The 16168-nt window shown below is 50.0% G+C and overlaps 1 protein-coding gene and 1 long non-coding RNA gene across 4 annotated transcripts in view; one reads left to right on the plus strand and one right to left on the minus strand.

Annotated features, from left to right (window-relative positions):
* The window catches only part of BCL2 (BCL2 apoptosis regulator), a 183078-nt gene that overhangs the window by 160451 nt on the left and 6459 nt on the right, over positions 1-16168 (plus strand). The window lies entirely within an intron of this gene.
* Positions 1-16168, minus strand: part of LOC307197415 — a 154881-nt gene that overhangs the window by 15369 nt on the left and 123344 nt on the right. The gene's annotated exons all lie outside the window — the stretch shown is intronic.

A 16168-nucleotide genomic window follows, 5' to 3' on the forward strand; every position in this document is an offset into this window, starting at 1 on the left:
TACCACATGCCACGGAGCAACTAAGCTCGTGCGCCACAACTACTGAGCCTGCGCTCTAGAGCCCACAAGCCACAACTACTGAGCCCACGTGCCACAACTACTGAAGCCCGTGCACCTAGAGCCTGTGCTCCACAACAAGAGAAACCACCCAATGAGAAGCCCGCGCACCGCAACAGAGAGTAGCCCCCGCTCGCACCGCAACTAGAGAAAAGCCCGCGTGCAGCAACAAAGACCCAACACAGCCAAAAATAAATAAATACAAATAAATAAGTTTAAAAATAAAATAAAATAAAATGACCCTTAATAAAATGACCTTTTCCAACTGATGTACCAAGTAGTAAAACTTACCTAATCGAATCTGTAAGTCATCAACCATGAACTTATGCCTGGGGGTCAGATATCCTTGAAAAACCCTCCAGGTGTGAGTGGAATAACCTTAATATTTTTTTTTCCAGTTTTGTGGGTTGTTTTAATAGGTGAGGATTACCTCAAAAGACATTTAAGTGATGTTTCAGGTTCAAACGGAAATGAAAAGCAGATAAAATTGTAAGACAAGAATTTCAAGAATTTGACAGAGGTGAAAACTCACAAAGAAAATATGCAATTAGACATTTTCGTTCTGCCCATTTATCCTACTCAAATCCCTCTCCAGTTGCCCCACCACCACCCCACTGGCATTTAACCCTGCAGGGGTTAACAGATTCCAGCCAGGATCTCAGGCCCGGCCTCCTATCCAGCTGCCATGGTTGGAGGGCAACAAAGATGCCTCGCCTGACCCTGCACCATCTCCTGCAAGCTTCGGGCCCATTGGTGCCCATGACCAGGGTCGTTCCACCAGGTAATTCCATGGAAGGTCCCCATGTAGCCCTTCCCGTGGCTGCAGAGACCTCACCAAATAGCCCACGTGCAGCCCTCTACACATCCGAGAGGGTGGGGACTCATCGTCTCCCAGGAAGCTCGGAGCAGTCATGTCCCAGAGAAGGGCAGACAGAGGGAGACCAGGAACCAAAACATTGGAACTAAGAAATGAACCTCAGCCGATAAAACGCAAGACAAGGAGAGAACAGCAAAGCCACACAAAAAGCCAAGGCAAAGGAGAAAAACAGAAAGGGGACTTTGGGGGAAAGGGCTCTGGGATGGAAGGATGGTGTCCTGCCTGGGTTGGTGGAGCCAGGCAGCCAGGTGGTGAGGCTCCGAGGACGAGCTCAGGCCCAGCATCTCTAGCGCCCGTCCCTCGCGCCCCACTGGTGGGAAGTCAGGTCCTGTGTGCTCAGGGGGGCTGAGCTCAGAGCCACCGCGTATACAAGCAACTCTTCCTCCACTTGCCCGTCCTTAGCTTGGTGTGTTAGAGGCCTTGCGCTGAACACATGCTCTCTCAGCTGCAACTCCTGAAACGTTTTTTTTTTTTTTAAAAAAGGCCATTCTGACTAAGTTTGGCCTTACTGTGGCGATCACAAACTCACCTCGCAAACTTCCAGCTTTCCAGAAACAAACCGAACGTGAAAGGATTAAATACCCAGCGAGCAGGTGGGTTTTGTAAAAAGCTCTGTGGGGAGGCTCCTAGGGATTTAAAGGCCTCTGGCTTTGTTAAGTTCTGAACAATGTCCAAGTTGAAGTCAGCAGAGAAAACTGTTAGTGGTCGTGAGATGGAGTGGGTGATGCCTGGATCACATAAGAGCTCTCGGGCAGGGTTTGGACCACATGGCTGGCTCTCCTCGCCTCTCTCTCCGCCCGAGACCGGGGTCAGGGGGGCGCTGCTGGGGACACTTTGATTCAGCAGGAACCCTTGAGCAGAGCCCTTGGAAGGGTCGAAATCCACTCCCCACCATGGAGGCTCTGGAGTCTCCTATCTTAACATCCTAAATAGGCTTCTAGCTGGATTTGCTTTTGTGATGCAAGGAAACGTTCTCCTTCACCTTCCAGATGTCCTGGTGAAGCAGCCCCATACGTAGGCGGGCTTTTCCCGAACACTGTGGGAGGAGTTTCTGCTTTGGGGTTCACATCTCTGTCTACATGTCATTTTTAAATGCTCTTGAGGTGACGTGTGCAGGAGCGGCCACCGAGGCCGAACCACACAGCGAGGGAGTCCAGAAAGCCGCACGCGTTCCTGGGGGATCCAGACTGCAGAGCAGCTGGGCTCGTGGGGGGCTTTGGACCTGCGTGTGCTCCCTGATCACGGGGGCTTCTTCCCTCCGCTCGGCCGCACCTGCACACACGAGCCTACCCGCCACGGTGTGGCCCCGACCCCGACCTGAATCCCTTGCCCTGAAACACCAGCACCTCTCTTCTCCCCTTACGCAAGTCCTTCAGGCTGGGCTCCTGTCTAACTTTGTCCCCTCCAGCCCATCTTAAAGACTGCTGACGGGTTTATCGAGCCTTCCCTGTCACCCTTCAGGACTTTCTGTTTAACCTGTCTTACTGCTTGTATCCTCAAGGCCTGGACCTCCTACTTCTTTTCTGTCTCCAACAGGAGAAGCAAAGTGAGTTGAAAAAGCTCATAACCAGGAGTTGCACAGTTCAAACTGCAGCTGTGTGACCTTGGGCAAGTCGTGTAACCTCTCTGAGCCCAGTCTCTTCTGTGTAATATCGTTTATGAGAGCCGCCTCATGGGGGTTGGTGCAGTTAGTTCTCTCTTCTCATCCCAGAAGTAGACACTAAAGAAGTACTTGGATAAGTGGTTTGACTGTGGTTGGATTGCTTGCTTCAGATGTGTCCGAAGGAGAGATCAAAGTGAGAGGAGCCAGGGCCGTACTCGTGAAAAAGCCCCATGTGGGGCCACCAAGAGCCGCCCAAAGCGTGTGACTGTGCGCCGAATTTATCGTGAAAAGCATGTTGCACGTGGATCCGAGGTTCATGCACTTGGCCAAGGGGTTCCCTCGGTGGAAGTAACAATTTGTTAGAACTAAAGTCCCACCTGAAGGCTTCGCCAGCCCAAACTTGAACTTCTCCTTATGACCTTAGGGGTGAGCAGTGTTTCCAGTAGGACACTGCCATCTCTGAGTCATCCCACTGGGAGAGAGTTTGCTGAGTCCTTGATTTGAGGCGCTGTATTGGGTTGGAGGAATGCATTGTCATACAGATGCCACGGTCCCCGCGTTTTCCCTGGGCGCTGAGCGCAATGCTGGGCACGGAGCAGCTGCCGGCTGCATGCCTGCCTCGTGGAGATCAGCTGCAGCTGCCCTGCTCCGAGGCACCAGTGACAGGAGGAGCTGTGAGGCCTGGCCTGTGAACGGGGCACTGGCCGCTGACCTGCCAGGGCCACCTGGGGGTCCTGGGCTGGCCCCTCGCCAAGGAGGAGTCCAGGGCGTGGTTCGGAGCCCATCCTAGGTCCAGCCAGCAGATGCCCAAGCGCCTCTGCAGGTGGGTCCCACGGGCTCCGCGCGGCCAGCTGCACGTGTGTCTGAGCACGTGTCGGGAGTGCCGGTGGCCTTGGAAGTGGAGCTCCAGGGGCGTGGCCTCCCCCTCTGAGTGCCCACTGCCAACGACACTGACAGGCCTGTTCAGGGCGCACACGTCATAGTGCTACCTCGCTGGTGTCCACAGCAGGCTTGCTTCACTGTGAGGGGCGTCCTTGTGTGGAGTCGGCAGTCCCCTGGAAGCTGTGCTGAGGGAAGATCCAGGGTTGCTTTCAGGACCTCTGTCTCTCTGTCTCTCCCTGTGAGTCTCTCTGTGTCTGTCTCTGTCTCTCTGTATGTCTCTCTCTGTCTCCATCTCCCTCTCTCTGTAACTGTCTCTGTCTTGCGGTCTCTGTGACTGTCTCTGTGTGTGTCTCTGTCTTTCTCTGTGTATATGTCAGTCTCCTTCTCTGTCTCTGTGTGTCTGTCTCTGTCTCCCTCTATCTTTCTCTGTTTCTGTCTGTCTCTTCTCTTTCTCTGTTTGTCTCTCCTCTCTGTCTCTCCCTACAAGTGTCCCTCTCTCTGTTTGTATATAAGGCCCTGAATCGTTCTGGCAACAGAGAGCACACACTGTCAGATGTCCTTCACCGTGAGCATCTATTTAGATGAGTGGCCGCACCAGCGTATCTGGATCCCTGTAATGAGCCGGAATCCAGACCCGCAGCGCTGACCTTGCCCGGGTTTGTACATCTCAGCAGTAACAGCTGCTGCCGTGAACGGAGACTTTGCGTTTTCCTTGTGATGGAGAGGTCTGCTGTCTTCCCTGGACGCAGGAAGACTGTCTGATGTGGGAGGAAGAGGGCTGTCAAAGAGCCAGGCAGTGCACCTTGAAATGCATCTGTTTTTATTCCCATTGAGTCTTTCCAGGTGAACTGAACTCAATCATAAACTACAAAGTGAAAGCAGATTTTTCGTGCACACCCATATGGAGCCGACTGAGCACGTCCACCGCCGTGCCCACTCCTCTCCCCAGGCGTGGAGGACGGGCTTGCTGTTCTCTTAGTGAGAGGTGGACGGCTCCGTGGTGTGCGGGAGACGCTTCTCTCACGGGCCGCTTGGGGATCCCCTTGTCATTCTCACCACCACACAATGACTCGCGAGGCTGCAGAACCGGGGAGCTGGGAACCAGGGTGCGGCTTATTATATCCCGAGGTGCTTTGCAGCAGGATGCTAGCTAGCATCCTGGGAGCTTTAAGCAGAGCTGGTGACTCACTTGCTGCAGACTGAGAACACCAGGACCAGCAGCATCACAGGGGGCAGGCTGGGGGCAGGTGAGATCCTGGACAGATGTCTAAGCCTGTCATCAAGGCAACGGCCAGTGTGGTGTGGAGCTTCCAGAAAAGATGCCCGTGCTGACTTCTTAACCGGTCCTGAAAGCAAGCATCAGAGCAGGCCAAACCACACAGTGAGGGAGGCTGGTGGAGCCCCGCTCTGGATGGCGCCCTCCCAGCTCACTCCGCTTTGCTCTTTTCACTCTGACACACCCCCTTCAGGTCTGAGGCCACTTTCAGCAAGTTCCTATTAGGAAATGCAGGTTCTTTGTACTCTGCCCTACCACCATCCTCAGTCAACACTTGCTGATTTAAACAAGTGAGGATCAGACATTCGGCCCTCGACTCTGGTCCTCCACGACTGATAAATGAAGGACCCTCTTTCACCCCCTGTCCCCCAGCAGCAGTGTCCTGATGACAGCATTTAGGCCAAGCTGCAGGACTCAGCAAGCATCTGCTTTCAGTTCCCATTTTTGGTATATGAATTAACTCTTGCAGTGTGGCAGTGTGGCGGGGAGAGGGGTAGGTACCCTGGCCATGCCCTGCATTCACAGACCACGTGGCAGGCACAGCCCAGACAGTGACCTCCGGGGAGCGCCGGCGCTAACCTGCTGCCAAGCGCACGGGGGTGAAGTTCGTGCTCACATACAGGTAGGCCTGGACACTGGCGAGGGGGCCACACCTGTGAGCAAGGGTTACAGAACAAGCGAACTCTTCTGTCCAATTCCGCATGGCATAAAAATAGTTTAGTGCCCTTCTTCGTGTACTTGTAAAAAATATAATTTTTTAAGAATAATTGACGTACCTTAAAATTCAGTTCAAAGTGGTTGACTTACTGGTTTTTGGTTTTTCTATTCATAAGGTTGTACAATCATCACTGTTCCCTAATTCCAGAACTTTTTTTATCACTCTGGAATAAAAAAGTCCTGTACACGTTAGCAGTCGCTCTCCAGTCTTCTCTCTCCCCAGCCCCAGGCAACCACGAATCTACTCCTGTCACTGTGGATCTATTTTGGACATTTCCTAGAAATGGCATCATTACAATATGTGACCATTTACGCCAGGTTTCTTTCACTCAGCGTAATGTTTTCAGGGTTCACCCATGTTGTAGCTTGTATCAATGCTTCATTCCTTTCTATGACTGAATGATATTCCATGGTATGGATGGTACCACCCTTTGTTTATTTGTTCATTAGCTGATAGACATTTGGGTCATTTCCACTTTGGGCTATTATGAATAATGCCGACGTGAATATTTGTGTACAAGTTTTTGTGTGAACATATACTTTCAGTTACCTTGGGCATATGTCTAGGAGTGGAATTGCTGAGTCATGGGACAACTTGCCAACTCTTTGAGGAACCACCACCGTTTTCCACAGAGACTGCGCCGTTTTCTGTTCCCACCGGCAACGTGCGCAGCCTCCAATTTCTCTTCCTGCTTGTCAGCGTTCGTTATTGTCCACTTTTCACTTTAAAGCCATGCCTAGCGGGTGTGAAGTGATGTCTTGTGTGGTTTTCATTTGCATGTCCCTAATGATGGATGAATGTCTTTTCTTGAGCTTACTGGCCATTTGTATATCTTCTTTGGTGAAATATCTATTCAAATCTTTGCCCATTCTTTAATTAGGCTACTTGTCTTTTTATTGTTGAGTTGTAATAATTACACTTTTTTAAAAAATTGTTTATTTATTTTTGGCTGTGTTGGGTCTTCGTTTCTGTGTGAGGGCTTTCTCTAGTTGCGGCGAGTGGGGGGCCACTCTTCATCTCCGTGCGCGGGCCTCTCACTGTTGAGACCTCCCTTGTTGCGGAGCACAAGCTCCAGACACGCAGGCTCAGTAGTTGTGGCTCACGGGCCCCGTTGCTCGGTGGCATGTGGGATCCTCCCAGACCAGGGCTCGAACCCGTGTCCCCTGCATTGGCAGGCAGATTCTCAACCACTGTGCCACCAGGGAAGCCCTAATTACACTTTTTTTGCTCAATGTACTTTCGTCCTAACAAAATATCATAAGGTGATGTTTCCCCCCAAACAGTGAAAATAGCATAAGCCCAAAGCAAGAAGAGGTCAAGCACCAGAAAAGGCAGGGCACTCTAGCCAAAAGAAAGTAGTGGAATGAGGAAGGTCAGGAAGAAAAATGAAGTAACTTTGTTTTAAAGCCAAAACACTGCAAGGCGGTTTCCTGTGGCCTCTGTGCCTGTGAGGTCCTGTGGAAGGCACCCTTCAGAGGAGGACAGCAGACTTGGTCTCCCCCCTCCTCCCCAGAGCCCTGCAGGGTGTACGCACCTACACACACAAAGTGTTTTGAACGTGTTTAGAGAACTCTCAAGCTCACCAGAGCTGCTGTGAATGCGTGAGAATATCGAGGAGCAATTCTGACAGGGCAGGCCTGTGTCTTATTTAGCTTTAAGAACCCTCAGCACCTCATAAAAAAATGTTTGGTTCCCGAATGCATCAGCAAGTCAAAGATGAGATTGCGAGGTCTCGTACAGACATGGCTTTAGTCTCGTTGTGGTTTATTATCCGAACCTGATGAACCAAATGACCCAATCATTTAACATAGTTTTTAGCACATTTTGCTATAGATGCATGACTTTTCCCAATTCCACAGACATCTTTTGAAGCTCTGGACTGGTCTCGCCTCCTGGAAGGAGGGACCTAAGCCCACGGGTGGCTGAGTCCCCACTCCCTGCAGTATTTGCATGGCTAGTGCCGCCGGGAATTTGCCACCCTACTTCTCTCCAGATAGCAGCGTACCTCAGCCCCAGGGCGATTAGACCAGCAGGTGGACAGGGCCAGCAGCCTTTGACCTGGCCCTGTGGCTGCAGGGTCTCCAGAGCAACAGACTCCTTTGCAGATTACTTTCAAACTGTGCCCTGCTCTAGAAGGGAAGGAACCCTTGGGGTTCTCGTTTCTTCTGCCCTCCCTCCCTCCTGAGGGCCCCTGCCTGATTTGTATCCTCAGCTCAATTTGCATCACAAAATACACCCAAACTTCCCTGGACCCGCTGTGGTAGGCAGGCAAGTTGTGTTTTTTTGTTTTGTTTGGGTTTTTCATCTCCTGCCATTTCTCTAGCAGGTTTCTGGTTACATCCAGATGACACTTAGATTAGGTTTCATTTTATGTCCTTGGCCTATGATTCAACGAGCCCCTCCCCCTGGGCCAGAGTCCCTCCAAGATCAAGCCCCATTCACTGGAGGGGACTCGGGGGGCAGCCCCTGCAGTCCTTGTGGAAGGGTCATCCTGTTTCTCACGCTCACTGGGCACCTCGATCTGCAGGCCAGGCAGCTGCACGTCCTTCAGTTATATGCTCTGGGGTTGTCGGGGTTTTTTTTCTCCTTCCTTTTCCCCCAAACCCGGAATCAATATCTTGGGAGTAAAGGGGATGGGGAGGCCGGAGGAAGAGCCCCAGGGGACAGAAGGCTGCAACCGCCCAAAGCAGCTCTGTTCTCCAGACGGAACCCTCCAGACTCATTCAGCACCAAGTGGCTGCAGAGGAAACCCTGCCGGGCCAATGATAAGGGGGAAATGGAGTCACTTCCTTACCAGCTGCTTTATTCAGGTAGAAACAGTCCTCACTTCCTCGCGTGTGCTGTGCTGGCCACCGCTCCCAGCGGCCTGGCCGCCTGCTTCCCCTTTTGATCTCAGCCACGGTGGGTGTCGGAGCATCACTGCCTCCGGGCTCTAGAGAGATCCCTCCTCTCTGCTGTGTGTGTGCCTCCCTCTCTCCTGGGGCTTGTACGTCAGTTGGCTCTGGGCATTGGAAAACCATAGATCGTTTTTACGGGGAATGATTCCCAGACCCCTTAGTAGAATCCGAGACTGGTGACCACCGGCGGTCTTTATGTTCCCATGAAGGTCCAGGATCGACTTGGGGCCGCTGATCATCTCCCGTGTCTTGTACAACAGGCACCAATGCTGCCCCTCTTGTCGTGCCCAGGATTATTGTTTTTTTTTCACCTCCAGGCAGCATTTTCAGTCTTCATAACACAGCTGGAATCTCCCTGACAGAGGGATAAATGGTCCAGTGAGTTTGGAAAATGCCCGACAGCTTATCCCTCCCTTGGAGACTCACAGGGCATACGGGTGGGATGATATTCAAAATAGTTAACGACCGACATGGCACAGACACTGACCAGTCAGATCTGACGCTGACCGTTATGAACCGTCTGAGCATCAGTTCCTCACAGGAAGACCCTAGAGGCTGCTGCTACAAAAAAAGGCAGCGGCTTTTGTTTAAGCCCATCATTTATTTGCCCTTTGAACATGCTCCTTTTAAAAAATATCGTCTCTTAAGATACATTTGGAAAACCTGTTCTCTAGTAAAAGAAATCAGTGTATTTCAGTTCCACAAACATTTGCTGAGTGCCAAATATGTGACAGACACATGCTCCAGGGATCCAAAGATAAATAAAACATGGTCCCTGCACCTCCAGGTGCTAATCACTGAATGGGGGAAGACAGACATGCAAACAGGGACTAGCTGAGGATTATTCAACTCAACCCACGGGCTTGGAGAAAGTTGCCTGCAAAACATGATTGCACTGAATTCCTGAATGAACTAAAATGAACTTACACGTGACAGAGCTGAGCAAGAAACGAGGTTGGGGCAGAGCACTGGGAGCCTTGGATGTCATGTCAAAGAATTTGGAGGTAAGCATGGAAGTGACAGATTTGATTCTGAATAGATCACTCTGCCTGCAGTAGCAAGAGGAGATTGAAGGGTAGGGCATTAGACTAAAGGCAGAGAGATCAGATGGGAAATCCTAGCAGTAATCCCGGGGAGAGAAATAGTTAGGTGGTGAAATCAGTGGTACATATACCGTCCTGTGGAATCCCCTTGCCCTTACCACTTCAGAGCTCTTTAGCGTGACCTCCAACTACAGGAGATACAGCATCTGAATCTCTTGCCCCAAGGGCTTTCTCTGGCCTCTAGAGCCCACTTTACCTGTGCACGTGACTGGCCAGAAGTGCTGGGATATTGATACCTCCATAGGAGCAACCCTCAGCCAATGAATGGAAGGAAGTGGTGTATAAATATCCCAGCTCCCTAGCCGCTTACTGGAATAATGAAATGTGCGTGTTCTGCACTGACCCCCAGATTTCCCAGCAGGATTCAGTTCCAGTTGCCAGCGGCAGTAACTTGCTTGGCAAGGTAACTCATGGCCACGTTCCCTTTTCTGTCTCACTTCCCCACTCTCCTGCTAGTGTTTCCTGGGATCACCTCCCACAAAAACTGCTTACAGTCCAGTCTTTTTCTTAGGGTCTGCTTCTGGGGGAACCCAACCTAAGACTGTGAGATTTACCTGTGAATGAATGGATGGGGGAGAAGAGGAAATATCTATCTAGGAGACTCTCAGGGTGTGGGTTTACTTGAGAGCATGGACGCTGTAAAGGTGAGAAGAGAGGCCCGCTTGCTGGAGGGGCTTTGATGGCTCCAGTCTGGACAGGCTGTATTGTAACTTCTGGTGGGTCATCTAAGAAGACGATTGGAATAGGAATCTGGCTGTCAGAGGAGCAAGTGGGGCTGGATACAAAGGTTTCAGAGATATCATCATGGGGGGGGGGGTGTTTAAGACCATGAGAGTGAAGATTAGCCGAAGAGAGAGAAGACAGTCCAGGCTGCTCAGGGAGCATCAAGTACCCATCAGGGCAGACAGAAGAGGAGGTGCCCATGAAGAGATGGAGAAGAAATTCTCCAGGAGGCAAAGGTTTACAGTGATCTCAGCATCCAGTGTGTCAAAATGTTCAGTCAGGTATGATCTGAAAAGTATTCAGTGGATTTAGCCACATGGAGGGTATTGGTAGTCTCGGGAGAGTGGTTTCAGAAGCGCAGTGGAGGACTTCCCTGGTGGCGTAGTGCTTAAGAATCGCCTGCCAGTGCAGGGGACACAGGTTCAAGCCCTGGTCCGGGAAGATCCCACATGCCGCGGAGCAGCTAAGCGCATGCGCCACAACTACTGAGCCTGTGCTCTAGAGCCCACGAGCACAACTGCTGAAGCCCGCGCACCTAGAGCCCATGCTCCGCAACAAGAGAAGCCACCGCGATGAGAAGCCCGTGCACCGCAACAAAAGAATAGCCCCCGCTCGCCGCAGCTAGGGAAAGCCCACGCAAACAAACAAACAAAATCAATTAATTAATTAATTTAAAAAAAAAAGTTTCTCTCTTTAAAAAAAAAGAAAAGCGCAGTGGAGGAAGCGGCCAGGCTGAATGGATTAAAATGTGGTAGAAAAGCAGCTGATGAGAGTAGGTTAGCAGTTTGTCTTGGGGGAAAAGAAGAGAAAAGGTAATGTTTAGGGTGGAACCCAGCATCCGTGTGGACATTTTGAGGAAATCTGAATGTTTATATGCCAAGGAAATAAGAGACAGAGGTGGATGAGGTTGACATTGTAGTTGGGAGCTGGGACAACTGATGGAGGAAGGTTCCAGAAGCAACAGGAGATGGTGGAATAAGGGAGCGGGGTGTAAAGAGCAGGGGAGGACAGATAGAGATGTGAGTTAGTGGGTGCTCCCAGACAGGAGACTGGGGTGATTCTCACCCAATGGCCCGATTTTCTCAGAGAAGAAAGAGGTGACATCAGCTGTTAAACAGTGAGGGGACACATGAGAACAGTGGTGGCTGTTTGGAATAGTCATGGAAAGGAGCAGAGCCAAGCTCTGACCCAGGGGAAGGGAGTGCTCAGTGCTTTCTAGAATTCACTGAGTCTGGAGACCATGAATTTACAGCAGCCCCCATCTGCCTGGCCAGACGACTTTCAGTGACGCTTGGAAGGCCAGAGGTGACTGGGGGGCAGGATGGGGTCAAGGTTGGATGGGAGGCGCAGGGTGAGGGAGGCAGGGGGGAGGGGAGCAGGGGGGACAGAGCCAAGTGCCTGCCAGGGTCCTCAGCCACTGAGCACAGGAGGCCGGGGATGCGGGCGCAGCCTCTAGTCCCTTCTCCGCCTCATGGCAGCTTATTAGTACACACTGTGAATGACTTACTTTCCCAGTCTGCATTTCATTTGCCTCATTTATATAAAGGGCATTATCATTACTAGGTATTACCACACAAGCGCAGGAGATCTGAACTTACCTGGAGGTAACTGCCCACTCAGTTTTGAGTTACTATATTTTGCCTTTTCCATTTTCTTTCTTTTTTATAAATTTATTTTATTTATTTATTTATTTAGGGTCTTCGTCGCTGTGCGCAGGCTTTTCTCTAGTTGCGGCGAGCAGGGGCTGCTCTTCGTTGCGGTGCACGGGCTTCTCATCGCGGTGGCTTCTCTTGTTGCGGAGCACGGGCTCTAGGTGCACGGGCTTCAGTAGTTGTGGCACGCAGGCTCAGTAGTTGTGGCTCACAGGCTTAGTTGCTCCACGGCATGTGGGCTCTTCCCGGACCAGGGCTCGAACCCGTGTCCCCTGCATTGGCAGGCAGATTCTTAACCACTGCGCCACCAGGGAAGTCCACCGTCTTTTCTATTTTCTAACCCTTGCCCTCAGGTTGTCATGAGGGAGGTGATCCCCATGGAGACAAAATGATAAAGCCATGACAAATAGAAACTATCAAAGGCATTTGATAGCAGTGTTCAGTTTCCCGTTAGCACCATCTGATTTTCTTTGGGTTCTGCCGACAGGACCTCCTGCTCTGTGCAGGTAGAAAATGGCAGCGCGCCTCCATTTGATTTAGTTCACTGTGCACAAAGAGGCACCCCTCTCTAGATTGGAAGCTCTTTGATAGCGGGATGACTTCCCCCGCTTAGGGCCTCCCATGATGATAAAATGTGTCCACAGAAGTCAGCTCAAAGATTGTGGAACGTAGCTGAAGTCCTAATTTGTCTATAGCCAACCAAGACCACATTAAATTTCCCCACGGTGCAAGGAGCAATGAGAGCCAGCATGGAGCCAGGGGCCTGGACTTGCGGACGTTGGTTTTGTTTCACTCAGTGTTATGTTGAGAATATCTCTCCTTGCCAATAAATATAGGGTATAATTTTTAGTGACCGACCCATATTCCATTACCATATTTTCAGATATTTTTGTTTTCAGGTTTTATTCATTTTTTCAAGATAAATAACTAGAAGTAGAATTACTAACAAAACGACAATATTTTTAAAGCTTTTGCTGCGCATTGCCAAATATGAAAGGTCTCTCCATTTACCTGTACCTGGGAGTCTATCAGTTGTGTAAGAGTATCTGGGGCTCCCACCCCCATCCCTACCCCATCCTTTTCAGCAGAACTCAGTATTCTTTTTCAGTTTTTGCCAATCTGATTCGTTTTTAAATCTCGTTTTATTTGGAATCAGGTTTAAACGAAACTTTTTGAAGGATTCTGAAGGGGAAAGGAAAATTTTGGAGGGTGGGCTGCCTTGAGGGACCTGTATGTGTGTGTCTGTGTCGGGGAGGGGGGCAGGAGAGAGAGAGAAATAGAGGAAGAGGGGAAAGGAAGGAAGGGAGGGAGGGAGGGAGGGAGGAAGAGGGAGAAGCGGGTGAGAGTGGTCCCAGTGCAGGAGGGACGATACTTTTACCGCCTCCCCCCAACTTTCCCTGGCTTAGGAGTCTTGAGTCTGGTCTGTTCCCATCCGTCTGTCCCGTCTACTTCCAACCCTGCAGCCAGGGTCCGGGGTTGGGATGTTGGCCGCCCTGCCCCACTGTTGCCAGCCCTGGGTGGAACTCAGACTCAGACCATCTGTGGCCTCTGAATTTGTAGTTTGTGGGGAAGCTGTCTGCAAAAGAGCACGCAGAGCTGGGGCACTGCCTGCCTTCTCTATGATGTGAGAGGCCAACAGAAGAAAGGACCCTTCCCTGGGGACTTGCTGTGCCCATCCCTGAGGTCAGGCAGAGCCCTTGCCAGTCCTGACATGAGCAAGGGCTGCCGTGCCTTCTGAATATATAGGCTGGGATTTTGTCTGAATCACATGACGATGGCCCAGGTTTTCTTTTTCCCTCTTTGTTGCTTTTAATACATAAAATGAGCATGTGTTTATTTAAAACAGCTTTCAAACTTAAACAAATAATGACAGACTGTTCAAACAGACTTCGGAAATCACCCTAATCAGGATGTTTGAAAAAGCAAGAAGACTCTCCATGAAAGTAGCTTTAGGATCTTCAGTCCTGAAACAACAGGGTCTGCTCTGCACTTTAGAATCACAGATGGGCAAACCGTAGGAGCCAGATTCCATCTCAGGGGGTTTAAAGAATGCCCCTCAGCCCTACAACCTGACTTAATAATTTACGAGGAAGTAGAGTTGGGCGTGTGTTATCACCAGAACACATGACAGATACGTTTGAATTCACAGTGTCTATAGAAATCACCAAGCATCTTCAGAACCAAAAGATGACACTTTAGAGGGAGCTAGTAAATTGTTTCTGGAAATTAGCAGGCTCGGTAGACCATCTGGAGGGAAGGGCAGTTTTAGGAGGGATGTAGCAGGTTAGCAAGAAGACAGGCCAGAGAACAAGGTACTGTTTCCACTAGTTCACACTCTGGGCCACATTTACAAATGGCTTCAGTCACCTACGTTTATCTTCACAACAACCAATTTTATGGGTGAAATAAATGAAGCTCAGGGTTGGGTAATTTGTTCAAGGTCATAAGCAATAAAACGTCAAACTGGGATTTCACCCAGACCCTGTCCCCCGAGTTCAGAGCTAATTCCCAGATCCCTGGGGCTGCGTCATCGTCTCTGTGCTCATTCTTTGGGTTAAGAGATGCGTCTTTAGCTCATTCCACTTTAGAAATGATTTTTTTCTTTATACTGCACATCAGAAATGGGCCATGAGGTCCATTAGAAGCATAGTTATTAATGTGAGGGGCTGGGTCTTGGGAGAGGGAATTATTCTGGCCCCAGAGAGTTGGGGGTATTTGGAGAGGCGTTTCTTCTCCTGCTGGTACTGTGCACCAGACAAAGCAGCCTGAGTTTGTCGCTGCTTCCTCCACTTTCCCAGGATGGCTCCTGGTCTGGAAAGGTCAGATGGCCTAGGCCTTAGCCTGTTTCATACTCTGCCACAGAAAACTCAATTGATAACTAAAGGGATGCTGGGTCCAACCACTGACCCCTCTCAACATCAAGCCAAATTGCATACTGCCCAGTGTTGGTACTCTGAGGAATTTGGGGTGCCCTTTGGCTGGGCTCTTGCGGGTTCCGGCCTGCCCATCCCTCAGGGAGAACAGCACAGAGGGGAGGGCTGTTAGACGTTTGCTGTTGTGTCTGTGGGATCCTGAGATGCACTTTGCAAGAGGCAGTTTCTCTAAATAGGTCCTGACCCCTTTCTGCCCCATTTATCCCACTTACATGTAGGGAAGGCGGGAGGTGTCTTGACAAACAGCCGTGAGTGTTAGCTCAGCTTTGCGCTAAGGGCACTAAGCACGTATTTCATTTATGTCTACTGCCTTGCTTGCTAAGGCTCAAACTTTGAAAATGTTAACAATAGATTAAGAAAGAAGAAAACCCTTGCGCCCTCTCCTGGTAAAAGTTAATCTAGTACATCTGAAGGTATAGCTCACTCATGGGGAGAAGTTATTTGTCTAGACTAAGTAATCTTGTACTAATTCGACCAAAGCTGTTGACACACTAGATGGACCACTGGGTCTTCCTTGGGCCGTGATTACAGAGTTTCTTCCAAACCTTTCTTCGCCGGGCTCCTCAGCCTCAGCACTGTTGGCGCTTTGGGGTGGATAATTCTCTGTGGTAAGGGCTGTCCGGCGCCTTGTGGATACTGAACAGCATCCCTGGCTTCTACCCATTAGATGCCAACAGCACGCCCATCCCAGACCATGACTACCAAACATGTTTCTAGGCATTGCCAAATGTCCCCTGGGGGACAAGACCACCGCAGTGAGACCCACTGCCCTAAACCCATGTCTGCCGTTTTTTTTTTTCCTTTTTTTGGCTACACCTTGCAGCTTGCAGGATCTTAGTTCCCCGACCAGGGTTTGAATGCACGTCCTCGGCAGTGAAAGTGCCGGGTCCCACCCACTGGACCGCCAGGGAATTCCCTCTTGTTTGCCTTTTGTAAAAGGTGCCACTGGTCACAGGGCAACCAGTGAGGATGGCTCCACACAAACCTTTCGTGACTGTGGGGGGCAATTCTGATGATTGGTCAACTGAGTTCACCTCTGGGAATCTGTCTAAAAATATCCAAACAAGTAGACAAGAATTTATGTATAAAGCTGTATCATAATGTTGTTTATGAGAGCAGAAGTTTAAAACAACCCAAATAAAGAACTGGTTAAATAAAGTACAGCATAGATATAGATATATAAACATATATTGTGGAATACTATGCAGTCATGAAAAATAATTGTGTAAGTTTATATTCAATAACATGAGAATATTCCCTAATGATGCCTTAAACTCTCGAGACTACTGCAAGATGTCCAGAGGTTTCTGTATACAAAAGGAATAATTTCAAGAAGGCCGAGTAAGCATCTAGGTGAAGTACTAGGCCAAACACAGAATTCAAACCAATGTTTGACTTCAGAAAACTTCACTCTTTAATTGAACAAACATTTCTCAAACACCTACAT

This window comes from Stenella coeruleoalba, assembly GCF_951394435.1.
Source record: "Stenella coeruleoalba genome assembly, chromosome: 14".
Taxonomy (NCBI): Eukaryota; Metazoa; Chordata; class Mammalia; order Artiodactyla; family Delphinidae; genus Stenella; species Stenella coeruleoalba.